This window comes from Triturus cristatus, chromosome 3_2, assembly GCF_964204655.1.
Source record: "Triturus cristatus chromosome 3_2, aTriCri1.1, whole genome shotgun sequence".
Lineage (NCBI taxonomy): Eukaryota > Metazoa > Chordata > Amphibia > Caudata > Salamandridae > Triturus > Triturus cristatus.
Genome location: NC_140584.1, coordinates 821,444,438 through 821,458,542, shown reverse-complemented (window position 1 = coordinate 821,458,542; position 14,105 = coordinate 821,444,438). Strand labels below are relative to the sequence as shown.

The following is a 14,105-nucleotide window of genomic DNA, read 5'->3' as shown; positions in this document are numbered from 1 at the left end:
CTGCCAATTATAAGAACCCCATTCAGAGGGCCATGGAGAAAGCATGGGCCCAGATACCCTGGGTCCTGATCTACTATGGATACCTATCATGGGAGGAACCTTGGAGAGCTGGCCTGCAGTATCGTGAGAAACTGACTACATTCCGTGTCCTGGTGGGGAGACCAATACAAAGAGTTGGCGAGCCAACAGCCATCACACAAAGTCTCCCGTATTGAGGACAAAGGATCCAGTGTTCCTCCAAAATTCCGGTTGCACAAAACACCGGAGTACAGAGTGCCCACAATGGAGTGATGTATTGGGAATTTAATAACCCATTGAATATCGGTTTTTTTAAAATAACTTTTCCTGTCTCTCAGAAATGAGGACTTGATAAACTACAAGCAAATAACCAATCGGGCTGTTTTATCAAAATAACAGTAACTATCATTTCACCTTCAGTCTGTGATTGATCTATATGTACTTTTATCCAAAAGGGAGGTTGTCAATCCCTTATACATTTTGTTGCCCTGAGGAAGGTGGGGTTTATAAGTCCATGACCACCGAAACGCGTCGACGCTGTTCTTTGTACTGAATCCAACCACGAGAGGGACTAGTATAAAAAGATGAAAGAGAAGGCACATTAGGAACTCTACGTTAAATGTTGGAGTAGGTGTTGTAACAGTATTAGAAACTGTGCAGTAGGGCCTCCCTGTTTTTAATTCTGAAGTGTTTTTAAATGTTTGTTCATTGTATAGTATGTGATGCTATCCTTTTCTGATATTATGAATTATCTTTGTTTGACAACCAAGGAATATCCCTATAGCTCCCTGAGTGTTTTCGATTTATCACATTGTGAATTAATGTTTTTATAATATATTGGTTGTTTGCATACCTTCTGGGAACTACTGAAAATTGGCATTTATTGACTGTGAAATGTGATATTTTTATGACAATCTAGAGTTTTTATGTATTTGAATAAAGCCCTTTTTTGATACCACACTCTTGAGTCTGGTGGAACTTTGGAGATCTTACCTGTATGTGTGTATTCCCTACTCTGAGGGATTGTAGTATCTGAGTGTATCTGGATTTGACTGAACCTTACGCATTCTTGTTTACCTTGAGATTATACTTCTCTTCACTACCGAGCAATGGGGCCAAGTACCTCTTTAGCACTTGACTCTCAGTAATGCGTGAGTCGAACCGTTCAAGGGTCCCTTGGGCAGGTGGTGAGTTAGGTACAGGGAGTGAACATAGGCCCACAACTCAAAATATGTGCAGTAGGAGCAATAAATGATTGTCCAGTCAAATACTTACTTTTAAGAAAAAAGAATTTATTTTTACTGCTATCAACATAAAGTAGAAATACGACATTCACAAACCATTTCCGTTGTCACCCTGAGGTCAGGGCTCTAGTGTTTGTTGGGCGGCTCCCTGTGTCACATTCGCTCTAGCAATAGTGGTTAGTCCCCTTTCTCTATAGCCAACATCCAGGGTAAAGCTCACTAGTAGTCCAGGGTTCAAGAGTTCCACTCTGTCTTAAAGTCCAGTGTTCCCACTCGGAAGAGCTGTCTGGCAAGCAAGTTCCCCTGTGGCCAACTGACCCAAAATCAGGCTCACCTGCAGGATCAGAGCAGCCAAAGTTCCTGAGCTGCCCCAGCACTGGAGCAGCAGCGACTGGTTCAGGTGAGTTCACGGCATACAGCCCAGGTGTGCTGCGCTCGGTGCTCCTCAAGTTCTTCACACGTCCTACAGCTGCAGTGACTGGAGGTTCTTCATGGCTTCTCCAAGCTGGATAAGTTATTTGGTCTGTCCCAGAGTGAGTGGGCGGATGGTGAAGCAGTGGGAAACTCCTGATGTTGATCCTCTGTCACGGTGCAGGTCCGCAGGGGTCTTGACGGTGGCCTTTAACATGTGGTGAGTATCCTGACCAGGTGAAACTTCTTGCTTTGTCCCAGTGGTCCACTCTGGCATGCGGGGGTCACCATTCTCCACTTCACACGGTCTCTGACCCAATCGGCACAGCAGATTCCTTCACAGTGGCCCCTCCTGGCATATGGTGTCGCCGACTCGCCACCACACACTGGCTACGTCCCGCTCAGTACAGCAGTCTGTCCGCCATGACCCTCCTCTGGCATACAAGGTTTGCCACTTTTGTCCTGACCCGATCGCTGCAGCAGCCATCTCCTCACACCTCACTAAGGCAGTCCACTCGGCGGGATTCCCCACTGAACCTCACTCCCTCCAATGCACTCCTCTTCCACACAGGGCACCCTGGTATTGGCAAGCAGGCGCTGGTGCTCCAGGGGTTTTACGAAAAGATAAGGAAGGGGTCCAGAGGGGATCCTGACTATCGGGAGGGAGGGGAAGATTTTGTGGCGAGACAAAGGCCTAAGGGGTACACTCTCTCTAAGTAATGCGACACACAAACGGTATCCCTTATTCTACACGAGCAAGAAAAGGATCTTATCCTACAAGGGAACCCGGTCAGTGATTAATGAAGCAGGGGGAAATTCATTCCATTTGATCATGACCCTCACACACTCTACTCGTGTCCTGCTTCATCATTGGGTCCTCTCTGGCCCCTACAAGCCGGGACAGGCTAAACCATATTCCGGGGAGCTCTTTGAATATTAAGTCTACCGGGTAAATAAAAGTACCTCACCCAGACCAAGGTATCCCTTTATTTGTGGTGTGAGAGGGTACCGATTAATAAATGTGTGTGATGTTTAGTATATGATGATCCTGTGACCCTAAAATACTCGACTACATGTTTCAGCCCCTACACTACAGCCTGTCTGGTCCAGGGCTTTCTTGAGGACGTAAATATATATAAATGACCCGCACTAGCGTACAATCTCATTTCCCCATGCCTCTAAATAATGAATGACCTCCCACAGGAAGGAGCGATTAGTCGCCATTGCCTGCCACAGCGCCGTGCTTTTACCGTACGAGCGGCCACAGTCCCCTCCACCGCCCCCAGAGCACGTGTATTTCTGAGGGGGCGTTCGAGAGGCGTCTTTCCAGTCCAGGGAACGTGTCGACTGCCAGGCATCACCCTTCTGGGGCAGCGGCAATAAGGAGCTGCGGGACACCCCCTCAAGGACGTCTCGGTCTGGAAAGACCCGTGAGCAATCTTAAAGGGCATGCTCTGCGTGCGCAGATCCGGCCTGGCCGGCTTCCCGTGGGAATGAGACGCACTTCGCTTTCGTTTCTGTAAATGCTGCTCGTGTGCTGTTTCCATCGGTCTGCGGTGCCAGACAGGCGTCTTCGCCCCTACCTCTTCGGTGTCATCTGTTTCGAGGCTGCAGGCGGCGGATTGTAGCGTCCCGGTGAATGTAGTGCGAAAGTGAGTACCAATTTCTGTTCTCATCAAGTTCGTCAAAGTATGAACGTGCGCGGTGGGCGGGGTCGAACTGGCCGAGAAGGGATGGCCGTAATATCTATATTTTTGGCATCCCGTTTGTATTTCAAGTGATACAAAAACATATGGCACACGTTCGGGGCGCTTCCACCGGTGCCAGCGCACTTTAACTTCCAGCGTGGCCTGTGAGCTGGACAGCCTTGGGGAGGGGGGATGGGATTCAGTGCTTGGGGCAGAGGGACGGGTTTGGCTACATTCTTAAGTGCATAAAACAATTTCCACACACTGTCAGTGTGCCTCAAGATCCTTATTCTCTCAGAGAGAAACGGGCACTAGAGGTGGTCTAACCAGAGGCGTGATCCAGATGCCTGGCTCGGGCTCAGCTCGGGGTCCTATTGAACCTTAGAACCCAAAACGAGCCGAGCCTCCACGTGGTCTCTGCCTGCCGCCCACGCTCTAACCTCATGCGCCAGGAATCCAAGACAACCACTAGCCTTTGATGTAAGCACGCGGAAGTGAAAGAGATACCTTATCACCTAGTGGATGAATTAAGCAATTAATGTGCTTGGGCAGCTCATGCGATCATGGTTAGTTATCTTATTTCGCGGTGCCTCCTTGTTGCCTATCAGAGCGCCTTGAAATACACGAGTTGGCGATGTGAGCTGTTTAAAAACTTCTTTTGTGTTTCATTTAGTTGTTCATATTGTGTTGCTCCATATATAATAAGAACAAGCATTTACAATGCAATGGTCTCGGCATTGTTAAAGTTAGAGCTATTGGCATTGCTCATGACATTATTTTTGTTTATGTTTTTGTTTTTAAAACATTTAAAGAAACGGCATTGTTATTTACAATGCCAATAGCTTAATCACTCACACAAAGGGGACCTTAATTTACAACTTAACAATGGACTGAGGTAGGGGTGCGTACTAGCTCCCTTACTCTTCTGTCTATTTGTTATTGATCTGCCTGCAGTCCTAGCGTCTTGCAAAGGATTTAGCCCCAGAATAAATGGTAAACACTTGGCATGGCCCCTATATGCAGACGACCTGGTGATTTGAGATCATACAAATATAGGTCTGCAAAGGAAACTAGACATGTTTAGAGAATACTGTAGTTGTAAAAAAATGAGTGGTAAGTATGGAAAAAACCAGGGTGCTTTGCTTTGGGAAGACAAAAAGTAAATTTAAATGCTTCTAGGCCCTGAGAAGCGTGAATTAGTTAAAGAATATAAGCATCTTGGGGTGTGGTTTGAGAGGTCCCGGAAATGGAAAACACATTTAGAGGCGCTGAACATCAGGGCTATAGCCTCGTGAGTGGCCTGAAAAAATTCAAGAGGGATTTCGGTGAAATGTAATATAGACCCGTTTTAAAGTCCTATGTAGTAATGATCCCCCCGCAACTGCAATAGGGAGTCGAGCTGCTATATGCCCAGTCTCCTCCGACGCTGAGAGCGGCGCCCCAGCCGCCGCAGGGCCGCCCGCCCAACCCGATCCAGTTTCCCGCCGCTTCCTGCCTGCGGCCCCGCCCCCTCGCCAGTCCATTGGTGGACGCGACCCCGCCTCCCAGCTGACCCGCCCTCCCGACTCCCCTCTTATGTCGACCCCTCAGCGATCGCGCAGCGGACGCGCGCAGCGGGAGCACCGAATGAGCACCGAATGAGCGCCGAAGGTGCGCCAAAGGTAAGCCCGTCTGCGCCCGTCCGCGCCTGGACCGCACCCAGCGCCAGAACCCCTGGCCCCCGCAGAGGCCACCCCACCCGCCGGACTTACGATGCCGCCACCCTCAACGCACTCAACACCGGCCGAACCCCCGGGTGCTACCGAGCCACTCCGAGACGCACCCACGGACCCTTCAGCTGCCGCACCTGCAAGTTCACCTGCATCCGGACCCGCCCCACACCAGCACCCGCCAAGCCGAACACCAGCAGCAACCACCTCAAGTGCATCCTGCTCAACACCCGCTCCGTCCACAGACACGCCGTTCAACTCTGGCACCTCCTCGACACCACAGCTCCTGACGTTGCCTTCCTCACGGAAACCTGGATGAACGACTCCTCAGCGCCCGACATCGCCATCCCAGAGGGCTACAAGATCATCCGGAGAGACCGCGACAACCAGACTGGAGGAGGCATCGCCATCATCCACAGGGACACCATCCGTATCTCGACCAACGCCGACAACACCCTGACAACCGCCGAACACCTGCACTTCCAGATCCACACCGACCCCAAGACCACCCTCAGAGGCACCCTGATCTACCGACCCCCGGGACCACGCACTCAATTCAGCGAAGACATCGCCGACTTCATCAGCCCGCACGCCCTCCCCTCTGCTGACTACATCCTCCTCGGGGACATCAACTTCCACCTGGAGAACAACAACGACCGCAACACCACCACCCTGCTTGACAACCTCGCCACCCTCGTACTCAAGCAGCTGGTGACCACCCCCACCCACCTCGCCGGACACACACTCGACGCCGTCTTCTCGTCCAGCAAAGACATCTCCTTCAGCCACGCCACTGGACTCCACTGGACGGACCACAGCTGCATCCACTTCACCTTCAAAAGAACCACGGTCCACCACCACCAGCAACAGGCTGCACGAAGAAGCTGGAACAAGATCACAGCCGAACAACTCGCCGCATCCCTGAGCCAGCACCCTCCCGCCAGCTCACCGAACCCCAGCCAAGCCGCCGACAACCTCACGATATGGATCTCCACCTGCGCGGCCGAGCTCGCCCCTCTGAGGACCCCGCCCAGCAGACCCGGAAGCAAGAAGGCCCCGTGGTTCACCGACGAACTCAAGAGCTCCAAGAAGAACTGCCGAGCCCTCGAGAAAGCCTGGAGAAGAGACCCAACGCCGGACAACATGACTACCCTCAAGCTCGCCACCCGAATGCACCATCAACTGATCCACGCCACCAAGAAAACAGCATTCAAGGACCGGCTGGACAACAACGCACACAACAGCAAGGAACTCTTCAACATCGTCAGAGAGCTCTCCAACCCCAACGCCGGAACCAACGACATCACCCCATCGCAAGACCTCTGCAACTCCCTCGCCTCCTACTTCCACAACAAGATCGCTGACATACACAACAGCTTCAGAACACAACCAACGCTCCCCACGACCAAACCAACGCCCCCCACCACCACCCTCAACGCCTGGACACCGATCAACCTCGAAGACACCATCAGCACGATGAACTCCATCCACTCCGGATCCCCAACCGACCCCTGCCCTCACCACATCTTCAACAAGGCCGACGCTGTCATCGCACCCCACCTGCGGGACATCATCAACACCTCCCTCGACACCGCCACCTTCCCTGAGAGCTGGAAGCACGCCGAACTCAGCGCTCTACTAAAGAAACCAACGGCGGACCCCACCGAACTCAAGAACTACCGCCCCATCTCGCTCCTCCCGTTTCCAGCCAAAGTCATCGAGAAGACCATCAACAAGCAACTGGCAGCCTTCCTCGAGACGACCGGTTCCCTCGACCCCTCCCAGTCAGGCTTCCGGGCCAACCACAGCACCGAGACCGCCCTCATCGCTGCCACCGACAACATCCGAACCCTGCTGGACAACGGAGAAACAGCGGCCCTCATCCTCCTAGACCTCTCCGCGGCATTCGACACTGTCTGCCACCGCACCCTAGTGCAGCGCCTCAACAACGTCGGAATCCAGGAGAAGGCACTGGATTGGATCATCTCCTTCCTCACCGGAAGGACACAGAGAGTCCGCCTGCCCCCGTTCAGATCAGAAGCCACGGAAGTCATCTGCGGCGTCCCTCAGGGCTCCTCGCTCAGCCCCACCCTCTTCAATGTCTACATGAGCCCCCTCGCGGCCATCGCACGCCAACACAACCTGAACATCATCTCCTACGCCGATGACACCCAGCTGATCCTCTCCCTGACCAACGACCCCGCCACCGCCAGAGCCAACCTACACGAAGGGATGAAAAACGTGGCCGAGTGGATGACGACCAGCCGCCTGAAACTGAACACAGACAAGACGGAAGTCCTCATCCTGGGCTCCTCACCCTCCGCCTGGGACGACTCCTGGTTGCCCCCCGCCCTGGGCAACGCACCCAAACCGACAGACCACGCACGCAACCTGGGCTTCATCCTGGACTCCTCCCTCTCCATGACCAGACAAGTCAACGCCGTCTCCTCGTCCTGTTTCAACATCCTGCGCATGCTACGTAAGATCTTCCGGTGGATCCCCACCGAGACCAGGAAGACGGTCACCCAGGCCCTCGTCACCAGTCGATTGGACTACGGCAACGCCCTCTACGCCGGTACCACCGCCAAGCTCCAGAAGAGACTCCAGCGGATCCAGAACGCCTCGGCGAGACTCATCCTCGACGTCCCCAGACGAACTCACATCTCCAGACACCTGAGAGACCTGCACTGGCTCCCGATCAACAAAAGAATCACCTTCCGGCTCCTCACCCACGCACACAAAGCCCTACACAACCAAGGCCCGACCTACCTCAACAGCCGCCTCAACTTCTACGCTCCCAAACGCCACCTCCGCTCGACCAGTCACGCCCTCGCAGCCGTCCCCCGCATCCACAGAGCGACAACAGGAGGAAGATCCTTCTCCCACCTGGCCGCCAAGACTTGGAACGCCCTCCCGACCGACCTACGCCTGACCCAAGACCACCTCTCCTTCAGGAAGAAGCTCAAGACCTGGTTGTTCGAGCAGTAGCGGACCCCCCCCCCCCTTCCCCCCCCCCCCCAGCGCCTTGAGACCCTCCGGGTGAGTAGTGCGCTTTATAAATGCCTATGATTGATTGATTGATTGATATTAGTGGCAAAATTATGTGGAATGCTGAGGAGGGGAAGTGTTTGAAGAGATTATCGTCTCCCCCCATCTCCGCCATGATCCAAGCTATAAAGAATAGAAACTGGAATGACATTGCGGAATATATTGGCTGCAATGGTGCAAAGAAGATTCTGGAAAAGATTGCTTGGGGGGAGAACAGAAGCTTCTTAGTGGTACAAAAACAAAATCCTGCAAAGTGAACTACAATGGGCAAAAATTGTTAGGAAACATTACATTTGGAGGATGTCTGTAAGGATATGAAAGTGAAGGTGGGCCAACAGAACATACAAACTGAAATCTGAAAGAGTGCGTTAAAGGCGCTAGGTAAAGACATGTCCTATGAACTGGACTATCATTATTTAAGTGTGAAAAATTCGGTACAATTAATGTTAAAATCTCGGGCCCACGACGGTGATCTCGGGGGCAGAGCGCTTTCCTTCCACAGCGCGCTCAGGTCCCGGGCGGCGGTGGTGATTTCAGGGGCACAGCGCTTTCCTTCCTCAGCGCGTCGCAGTGCCTTAGGGACCCCATGCTGCCTGCACGCGCCAGCAGTCTCTCTGATTGGTTGACAAGGTCCACCAATCACAGTGCTTATTTGGTAGTTGCCAACCAATCAGAGAGCCGACTGGCGCGTGTAGGCAGCGTGAGCAAGACATGCCGTAGACACGCTGTCTTATGGGCGTGTTAAAAAAGAGAAATAATCGAAAAAACACGCCCACGAATCCGAAAGAGACGGGGCTTGTTTGGAGAGACAAAGCTCTTCTCCAATGGCTGACCAGCATTTAAAAGGCCAGCCAATGGAGAAGAGGAGAGAAGAGGAGCGGGTTGAAGCCCCACTTCTCAAAGTCATTAAATCTCGCGAGCGAGACTGCGCAAGCGCAGCCTTCGGTAGCCGAGACCTAATAAAGGAGACGTAGCATAGAGAGGAAAACAGTCTTGCCTCCTAATTCACGAATGGCATTGTCGTTATGGTGGGGAGGGTGCAGGAATGTTTCAAAGATCAAAAACTTCAATTTGTAATAAATGCCTCTCAGTGCATAATCCGATAGAAGGTCACACGCTTCTGCATATATTTTTGGAAATTTGAAGAGACCTTACGGTATTGTTATGTTTGTTTCATGGATTGCCAGGAAATCGTTGTCATGGCTCATGCAAGGGCTCTTAGAGCCAAGCCAGACCCTTAGCTTGGATCTCCTTATTCGTTTGTTGGCTTTCTCACTTCTAATGTAGAGACAGGCGTGGGTAAGCACTATATATAGACAGATCGAGAGATAAGCACACAGAGACAGACGCACAGATTCCCCATAACTGAGAACAAGAGACACAGCTCGGGGACTGTGACCCTAGCAAGGTGATGGCTCCGAAACCATCCTCTATATCCCTCACAGGGGCATGTGCAGTGTTTCATTTGTAAAATAATAAGTTGCCCAGAAGCCTATGGCCGCAGCTATTAGATGGCCGCGCGTCGAACACCAAGGCAGAGTAGACCTGAATCGACCAGAGACCTCTTTAACTCACCAGAAACTAAATGCACCTTTATCTCACTCTGACAGGTTCCTGCTTTCTTTCTTGATGGCAGATGTGCCATCTTTCTCTTCCGCCGTCTTTCCCGTTTTTGTGTTTCCCGCTCTTGCTCTCAGGAAATGTCAGATGAGGAAAAATGAGTGCCGGTCAAAAAAATGAGTGCGGTGGCCCCCACCGGCAACCATCAACTCAAATTAAGCACTGGACATGTGGATTCTGTGTTGTGTATTGTGTTGATTAGTTTTCCATTTGTTTGTAATTGCACGAGCACAGACTTTCTTTTGGGTTTTGTGCACTAAGTCCAGCTGTATCTTTCTCCTTGATTGCATTATCTCCCCGGTACAGCAGTTTATTACTTAGATTAGAAGGATCTTGTTGCCGGCCTTATTAGATTCTGGTGAGCCACCAGAGTTGTCTAGTGCAGCGCCTGATGCAATAGCATCAATGGTTTAGTCAAAACAGGTGGGGCATAAATAAGGCCCCCTTTTTAGGTCTCGCCTAGCAACACAGCGCATGCGCTGCTCGCCTTGGCGAGACCTATTGTTGTGGGTTTTGAGTCCGAAGGGGGACAGGACATGTGCACGAGCACCGCGTACGGCTCGAGGGACAGCAGATGTGCACATGTACGGCGCGTTAGCACAACTCCTGCTCACTTCCTCCCTCTCTCTCTATCAGGCCCCTTCTGCTTCTTCTTTCATTCTATGCTGCTTGTTTTTTTAACTTACCAACCAAGCTTATTTATATCTGTAAAGTCGGCCAACCCAAACGTGGATGGAAATGCATGTTTTATGGTGCAAACACCAATTTCTAACTTTCTCTTCATGTTATAACGTTTAGTAATAATACAGCACCGCGGACCATAACTTAATAAATGTTATTTATAAACAAGATCTGCTTTTTAAAGCAACATATGATTTCCTTGGTTTCCTTTTTGTTGCATATCAGAAATCATTGCATGCTTATTCATGCGTGTATTTTTGGTTTTAGAGTAATACACTTTCAACGCTTTGGGTTGTCAGGGCAATAACACGAATATGAGGTTTATATATGAAAACAAAAAGTTTTAGTCCCATATTTAGATGGATATATAAAAGTATATAGATTCGTTTTCCCTTCACCTATGACTGTAAAAGGAGGCTGTATTAGGGATGTTTATGAGATAGCCCTTCTTTTGACGACCTGGCATAATTACTCATGCCAATTAATCCAATGCCCATTTTTGTAGGATTTGCTTCCTGGTTTAAGGAAGGGTACATTTAGTTTGCAGCTCTGGTTTTGGTTGGCACCGTGGACAACCAATGCATGAGTGGCATTTCCATGTCATTGGAGTTTGAGATGCACACGTTTCCGGGTCTTTCCTTTTGGGCCATTGGGCACATGACATGAGGGAGGACATCCTACGGGACCACGGTCCTCATTCTGCCACCGCAGTGACACTGCTCACATGACCTTGAGCTGGGCCCCTCCAGTTTAATCCTGGCTCACATGTTTCTCACTCCAGGCCATGGTATTTCACCCTATATTTGGCCATTATGTGTTAGTCTTCAGTGTTTTCTTCTCTCTGTATACACCCTGCAACGTTTTCCAATCAGGATAATATTTCTTCTTTTCTTTGGGTAATCATTTGGCTTACTTAGTGGGTTAGATCAACTTGTTCAGTTTTTCTTTTTACGCCAGTGCTGCAGATATGGTTTTCGTGGATATTTTCGTTTTAACGTGGTTTTATTTAAATTGTGATTAGATGACCCGTGAAATGTCATTGCTTTTTTGTTGAGCAATAAAGCAGAGTTCTTCCAAACATTTTGTTCGGATTTCTGCTCCCCTCCCCAAAGAAACAAGCATTTGCAATGCAATAGGTCTCGCATTTACGCGAGTTTGAGCTATTGGCATTGTAAATGACAATGCCTTTTATTTATGTTTTGGTTTTTAAAACATAAAATAAAAGGCATTGTCATTTACAATGCCAATAGCTTAAACTCGCGTAAATGTGAGACCTATTGCATTGCAAATGCTTGTTTGTATGGTGCAAGCAACTTTAGCAACCAGTCCTGACAGATTTTGGCAGATGGGATATCCGTCACCGTTGTGACGGAGTAACCTGCCCTCCGAGATCTAAATGAGGCCCTCTTGTCTTTTTAAATCAGTGTTTTGTCTTATTTTATATGCCCGTGGTTGTATAGTAAAAACCATTGCAGACAGTGGGCAGTCTTGGTGCCACATTTCAGCTGCACCACAATTGTTTATCCTATCGATCAGTATTATTCTTGGCCAGTTACTTCATTTGCCATCTCATCCCCAGAAGGACATTTAATTCTGTTAAAGGTTTTTTTCCTTGTGACTTGTGCTGTCAGCTCCTGTCAATTTTTGTATTTTAGTCTTTTCCCCCAAAAGTTCAAGTTTCCAATTCTTGTCAGTGGTCTGCGTGCGAGGTAGAGTCTGGAGTCGGCCTGGCATGCAACCTGGTAGATTACTGCCTCACTGATGGCTTTGTGGGGCACTGATGTGTGCCTCTTCCAGCCCAGGCTTTATTAGCTTTTATTCATTGAAATACTGACGTCATTGTTAATGATGGGCAATATCGGCACTCCTGTTCACTATCCAAAGGCTCTGAGTAGAAAAGTGTCTACATTTTGCCCTGGTAGGATTTCTATTGTTCCACTTTGAAGACTTTTCTTGGGAAAACCACTGCAGACAGGGGCTAGTGTGCATTTGTTGTAGCAATTAATGTGATTTATCCCTGACTGATATCCATGATTTCATTTCAAATGGATGATCAAGGATGCCCTTTTAGCATTTGTCCCTCAGAGGGTGGTGGGGTCGAGCAGTCGAGGTTTGCTCCAGGAGATGGAATGAGATCAGACACACTGGCCCACATCATGAGTTGACTGGAGCGGTATCCCCAGATGGGTAAAACCACCTGTGCCATTTCCTTAAGTGAACAGGTGTTACCAGCTGAAATTACTGCGTGCTTGAATATCCAGGGGGTTTTACCAAGTGGGAATTCACGCATGGTAAAAGCCACCAGGACCCTGGGGCAGGCAAAGTGCACTTAATTCGCATGCAAGTAAAACTTCCTGCCCTAAGAAAAGAGATGGTGCAAACAAGAAGTGCCTAGAGGCCTCTCTGTCAGAGTTGGGACCCCCCAAACCATTTTCATTGCGCCTAACTACGAGATACTATCGTAATTTATTTTCATTACGTATTATGCTATCTGCTAGTGCTGCTCTACGACCTCACAGCAGGCTTTGGGCTAAAACCAAGCCTATTTTTCAAAGGCTTTTCAGAGTTAATTCAAATGATTTTCTGAGTAACATCAAAGGCCAGAAATAATGGCCAGTAGCTGTGTTTTGTTGTTAATCATTTTAATTGATACCGAGGAATGTGCTTGGGAATCTGTTCTGTCACCTGCCATTACACAGTAGTGGCTGTTGCGGGGCAGCAGTGGTGGAACGGTGAGGGGAGGGTTTAAAACAAAGTAAAAATCGAAAATATAGCTTACTTACTGGCAGCCGTCTCTCCTCCGTCCTTCTTGCCACATCTCAGGAAACAGGAAGCACACAGGCTCCCAGACTCACTCAGCCAATAACAACGCTGCCGAGGAGCGTGATGATTGGTCTGAGTGCCGAGGAGCGTGATGATTGGTCTGAGTGCCGTGGTTCGCGCTCAGACAGGGACTGGGGGCCTGTGCATGTCCTCCACCCAGGCTGTGCATTACAGCCAGTTGAGAACATGCAAAGTGCGAATGCCCAAGACGGTCGGCTAAAGATTTAGAGAGTGCCTACCACTCCTCCCCTGCTCTGGGAGCAGCCGAGCCCCTCCCGCACCTACAGAGCAGCTAAGGAAAAATAAAATGATAAAAACATGTTGTTATTATCATTTTATTTTTCTTGTGGGACAACGCTCCTCCGCCTTAGCGGAGGAGCCGCTGCTGCCATTGCACTAAAAAATGTGTCCAAAAGATGCCCTGTGGCTTTGCCACCCAATGAACTGAAGAGTGCCCCCATCCTGGTAAGTAATACTTCTTTGGGGTATCCCGGTGGGTGCTGCATGGGTGGTGAACTGGTATCCAGTGCCCTGGGTACATCGGGTAGTGTTGTTTCAGTTTAAGGTGAACAGCCACTGTGCCACATGGTGGGGATTGTGCAATTTCCCCCTATGTGTTTTCTAGTGGTATGAGGGGTGCATACCAGAACGCACCTTTTGCTAGAGATGTTTCTAAGAAAGCAAAAAGAGCAAATGATGGACTGAATGCTGAACAATGCAAACACTCACCCCCAGTCACAGATTTACGTTTAATTCAACATTCTTTTGCTCACCATGCCACCCAGTTTGGACCAGGCCCGGTTCTAGCGGGTGGGCCAGGCCCACCCAAACATGAGCCTGGCCCACCCAAACAGGAGACTTGG

The 14,105-nt window shown here is 49.9% G+C and overlaps 1 protein-coding gene across 10 annotated transcripts in view; it reads left to right on the top strand.

Moving 5' to 3' along the window:
* The window catches only part of CFLAR (CASP8 and FADD like apoptosis regulator), a 388,388-nt gene that overhangs the window by 183,818 nt on the left and 190,465 nt on the right, over positions 1-14,105 (top strand). Inside the window, exon 1 of one of the 10 annotated variants that reach the window (XM_085649022.1) lies at positions 3,176-3,325. The exons of the other annotated variants lie outside the window; for them this stretch is intronic. The gene's annotated coding sequence lies outside the window, so the exon portion shown is untranslated. Of the gene's footprint in view, positions 1-3,175; positions 3,326-14,105 lie in introns of those variants that run through there. 10 annotated transcript variants of the gene reach the window in all.